The sequence below is a fragment of the Mastomys coucha genome, unplaced genomic scaffold (genome assembly GCF_008632895.1).
Source record: "Mastomys coucha isolate ucsf_1 unplaced genomic scaffold, UCSF_Mcou_1 pScaffold20, whole genome shotgun sequence".
Taxonomy (NCBI): Eukaryota; Metazoa; Chordata; class Mammalia; order Rodentia; family Muridae; genus Mastomys; species Mastomys coucha.
In genome coordinates this window covers 113,616,136-113,621,587 of record NW_022196903.1, presented here as the reverse complement: position 1 = coordinate 113,621,587, position 5,452 = coordinate 113,616,136, and the positions used below count along the sequence as shown (strand labels likewise).

At 39.1% G+C, this 5,452-nt stretch overlaps 1 protein-coding gene across 1 annotated transcript in view; it reads right to left on the bottom strand.

Annotated features, from left to right (window-relative positions):
* The window catches only part of Kdm5a (lysine demethylase 5A), a 71,068-nt gene that overhangs the window by 4,760 nt on the left and 60,856 nt on the right, over nucleotides 1-5,452 (bottom strand). The window lies entirely within an intron of this gene.

Below are 5,452 nucleotides of genomic sequence, written 5' to 3'. Positions count from 1 at the left end.
AAAAAAGACATTCTAGATGATTCCTATGTATTTCAGACTGCTGCTGGCTGTGATATTGCTTCCTGTAAATTCAGAGCAACTTAATTATTCCCAACTAAACTAAATTCTGCTTGTTAATAACTGGATGTTTTGCCTCAGAAGAAAGCGAAAGTATAGTTATGAAGCTGATTAACAGCCAGGTAGTGGTGGCTCGCGCCTTTAATCCCAGCACTCAGGAGGCAGAGGCAGGCAGATTTCTGAGTTTGAGGCCAGCCTGGTCTACAAAGTGAGTTCCAGGACAGCTGGGGCTACATAGGAAAACCCTGTCTCAAACAAAACAAAATAGAACACCCCCACCCCCATCCCACCCAAAGAAATAAAGAAAAGACCTGCTGTAAAACCAGAGAAAAACTAGGATGTAATAGGCTGTACAATAAAGTAAACATTAAAGGAGCTGTAGGAAAGTAAACACTTATAAATGCTAACTACTGCAAGCAAACTGAAGATGAGTGTTTTGGGTATTTGGAGCCTGTAAGGGAATTAGAAAAATGACCAATATTTCATGGGACTTGAGATCCTATTTATGATGACAGCTTAGCCAACAGATTCCTTCATTCCTATCTCTAACCCTATTAAGTTAATCGAGTCTTCATTTATGCTAATGCGTAATAAAAAAAAAATGTTACCAGGAGAGATGGCTAAGCGCTTGAGAGCACTGACTGCTCTTCTGAATGTCCTGAGTTCAACTTCCCAGCAACCACATGGTGGCTCACAACCATCCCTAACAAGATCTGATGCCCTCTTCTGGTGTGTCTGAGGACAGCTACAGTGTACGTACATATAATAAAAAATCTTTTTTTAAAAGAAAATGTTACCAAGTTAGATGTATCTACTACCTAAAAAAAAAAAAATAAAATAAAAATTCTATGGGTTTTAAATCTATTTTTTCAATGTATCCACTGGTTTCAAGTTACTAAAAACTAAATCTATTATTTTCTTTCAATTAAGAAAGGCAGTATTGCCGGGCAGTGGTGGCACACGCCTTTAAGCCCAGCACTTAGGAGGCAGAGGCAGGCGGATTTCTGAGTTCGAGGCCAGCCTGGTCTACAGAGTGAGTTCCAGGACAGCCAGGGCTACACAGAGAAACCCTGTCTCGAAAAACCAAAAAAAAAAAAAAAGGCAGTATTTTTTTCTCTTGTGACCTTGACTAGAAGTAACTTCCTAATCTAGCTCTTCCATTGTTTCAAGAAAGAAAGAAAGAAAGAAAGAGAAAAAGAAAGAAAGAGAAGGCTTTTCTTGAGGTAGGTATTCATTTGTGCAGATTCTACTTCAGCCTTCTGGTTATATAACAACTTACCCTGATAATGCAAGTAAGGAAATTGTATCTTTCATGCACCAATTTATTAACAATCAACCTGAATTCTACTTCTGTATGAAAATCCCCACAGGAGCACAAATCAAACTAAAGTTCACAATGTCAACCAAATCTACAGACAATTTTGAGAGGCAGTGACCTATATGGTAACCTGAAAGTTCAAAAGCACAGTACCCGTCTAACTGAGTACTAAATTTTAATAATCACCTCCTGCCCTGCCCCTCCCCACCACTGATTAGGGAAAAGGACTTTACTGTTTAGGAAATTTCAAAAATAATAATAAATTTCCCCAAAATGTAAGCATGATGGCAGGTGTCTCAACAACTATGAGGTGAGAGATTAACTAGTAAAAAGCTGCTAAAATGGAACAAATGGGCTACTGTGTTTAGGTGTAAGCAAAATATCTGTTCAAAGGAGAAATAGAGTCAAAGAGATCTTCTGTACGTAGGAACACTGCTGCCAAGCCTGACAACTTGAGCTGACTCCTGGGACAGACTCCACATGGTAGGAGAGAACTCACTATTGCCCTTACTAGCACATATACACCCTCCTCCACAAACATACACATTAATATATTGAGGATGGGTGTCTATAATATCAGTGCTAAGAATGCTTGCCTAGCATCTTAAAGGATCTATGTTTTAACTGCAGCATAATCAAGACAGAGAAGACACAGAATGGAAATGGGAGAAGACGGAGGAGCAGAAATAACGATAGCTTGACCTTCTGCTGTTGCATCATTTCATACTCAGACTTAAGTTCCTGGCAACTTGTATTTGTTGTATACCTTACAGTGCTATGCTGCTGGAAGAAGGAAAGAAGACTACTATTCAGTGATAGTCTTAGCTTACTAGTTTTAATCAAGTAATGTACTCTAAGCATTGTGACTAACCCTGATTCCTGTTTGCCTAGGAGCTAACTAGGATACAGGAACAGACCTTAGGGAGAAAAAGCTTCTAGATTAAAACATTTCCAAATATACTTCTATCTTGTTTTTAAATTTAATTTCAGCTCAAACTTCACAGTTGATAGAAGAAAGACTTTCAGAAACCTTTACCTTACTCTGATGTCATCTTTCTTTACTCTTTGTTAGCTATTTTGAAACTGAATCTAGGTACATTCAAGTAAACAATCTTAAAAATTGTTTTCTCAACCTTTCTATTTTTTTTTTTAATAAATTATTTGTTTATTTTATATGAGTACACTGTAGCTACCTTCAGACACACCAGAGGAGGGCATCCATTCTCATTGCAAATGGTTGTGAGCCACCATGTGGTTGCTGAGATTTGAACTCAGGATCTCTGGAAGAGCAGTTGGTGCTCTTAACCACTGAGCCGTCTCTCCAGCCCAATCTTTCTATTTTTTGAAAAAATAATATCCATTATTGATAGGAGAAATGATGAAGGGCCATTCAGCATGATTTTTAAAAAACATGATATTTTCCTGAAAAAGTGTTTTTCTTCTTTTTTTTCCCTTTTTCTTTGTGGTTTTTTGAGACAGGATTTCTCTGTGTAGCCCTGGCTGTCCTGGAACTCACTCTGTAGACCAGGCTGGCCTTGAACTCAGAAATCCGCCTGCCTCTGCCAACTACTGGGATTAAAGTCGTGCGCCATCACTGCCGGGCTTTTTTCTTTTTTTTAAAGATTTATTTATTTTAAGTATGTGACTACACTGTTGCTCTCTTCAGACATATGAGAAGAGGGCTTCAGATCTCAATACAGATGGTTATGAGTCACCATGTGGTTGCTGGGAATTTAACTCAGGACCTCTGGAAGAGCAGTCAGTACTCTTAACCACTGAGCCATCTCTCTAGCCTAAAAAAAAAGTGTTTTTCTTATTCTGAAGTTGTACATCAGACATTTGTTAGATACATATTTATAAATTAATAAAGTTGAAAAAGCTTTAAAAAAGTAAAAAAAAGGCAGTTTCTCTGTGTAGCCCTGGCTGTCTTGAAACTCCTCTAGACCAGCTGGCCTCTAACTCACAGATTCACCTTCCTCTGCTTCATGAATGCTACAAAGGTGTGTGCCACCACAGCCCAATGAAAAACTTTAACTTAGTAAACTAGTACCAGAAAAAAACTGCAATGGAGATGAAATATTTATAATCTGAAATAATCTGCATATAATTATGCAAAGAAATATAATATTAATTTAATTTAGGTAAGTTAATGTCAAGAAAAAACAATGTTCACCTTTAGCTAAATCTATGTTCTATCAAAATGTACCCACATAAATATCAATTATGGTAGGAGCAAATCTCACCTCTTTACACTTACATAGCTTTTCCTGTTACCAATTGCTCTCACAGACTGTGTCCTCTTTTTTTCATGAGTTAATTTAATACTTAACTGTACAGTGAGTGGGGTGGTGGTGCCTGCAGTGTCTGCATGCTGAAGGAAGAGGAGGGGACACATCACTAGTATTGAAGTTACTGAAAATCAGCTAAAGAGGAAAGAAGATAGGAGGAGACCCTAAGAGCACTGAGCTGCTGTCTTCACAGCCAGGGGGAAAAGCCCACCTACCATCAGCCTGCTTAGTTAACGAATGACTTAGCAGAGAACCTGAATCTCAACAGTTGGGCAGCAGGGCTGGCTTCTGGTTCTGTGGCTCGGCTACTACTTAGCTCTGTGACTCTGCACACATAATCATCTGTGGACGAAGAACACTTCTTGGTCCCTTTCAGGCTCTAAAAATGTGTTAAGTTTATAATTCAGAAAGTAAGTGGGGGTACAACTTTCAAGAAATGGTGGTGTAGTTCTATTTATCCTGTATTTTCTTTCTTTTCTTTTTTCTTTTTTTGGTTTTTGGAGACAGGGTTTCTCTCTGTATAGCCCTGGCTGTCCTGGAACTCACTCTGTAGACCAGGCTGGCCTTGAACTCAGAGATCTGCCTGCCTCTGCCTCCCAAGTGCTGGGATTAAAGGCGTGCGCCACCACAGCCCAGCTATCCTGTATTTTCAAACTTAGCAGCTAGTAAAATTCTAAATTTCGGGCTGGTGAGATGGGTCAGTGGCTAAGAGCACTGACTGCTCTTCCAAAGGTCCTGAGTTCAGATCCCAGCAACCACATGGTGGCTCACAACCATCTGTAATGAGATCTGGGGTATCTGAAGACAGCTACAGTGTACTTACATACAATAAATAAATCTTAAAAAAAGATTCTAAATATCAAATGGTGTGAGAATACATTTAAAATTACAAACTGTAGCAACAGGAGGTCGATTGACATCAGATGTCTTCCTTTAATGCTCTATACCCTAGTTTTTGAGACAGCATCTCTCACTGAACCTGGAGCTCATCAAGTGGCTGGACTGTGGCCAGCAAGTTTGGGGGCTGCTCCTGTCTCCCATCTGTCTTCCGTCTCCTTCACCTCAACGCTACTGTTACAGCTCAATGCTATTTATTATGCCCAGCTTTTACATAGGTTCTAGTACTCAGAATCTTACATGCAAGCTTCAACAACTGAGCCGTCTTCCTAGCCCTTTAAAATTTTCTGTATTGGTTTGAAAATTTAGGTAGCTCAGGTTGGTCTCTACCTTGGAATCCTCATTCTCTCTGCCTCCCAGGTGTAGAGCTGCTTTGTATCACAACGGCCCCTTTCTAGTATTCTTGACAAGAAGAATAAAAGATGTCTTCAATCACTAAAGAACTAAGTTTTTTGTTTCTCCAATAAAGTCTGTCCATTTCTCTCAGAAACTAAGGAAAGATTCACCTAAAAAATAGCAACACTGAAATACCACACTTAAAATTCAGGGTTAAAAGTTACTACACTGGGCTGGAGAGACGGCTCAGTGGTTAAGAGCATTGATCTGGTGTGTCTGAAGACAGGGAGAGTGTGCTCACATATACTAAATAAATAAATAAATAAATAAATAAATAAATAAATAAATAAATATTTTTAAAAAATTACTACATGAGCCGGCAGTGATGGCATACACCTTTAATCTCAACACTCAGGAGTCAGAGGCAGGTGGAGTTCTCAGTTTAAGGCCAGCATGGTCTACAGAGTGAGTTCTAGGACAGTCAGGGCTACACAGAGAAACCCTATCTCAAAAAACTAAGAAAACAAAACAAAACAAAACAGCCCAACCAGCCAGC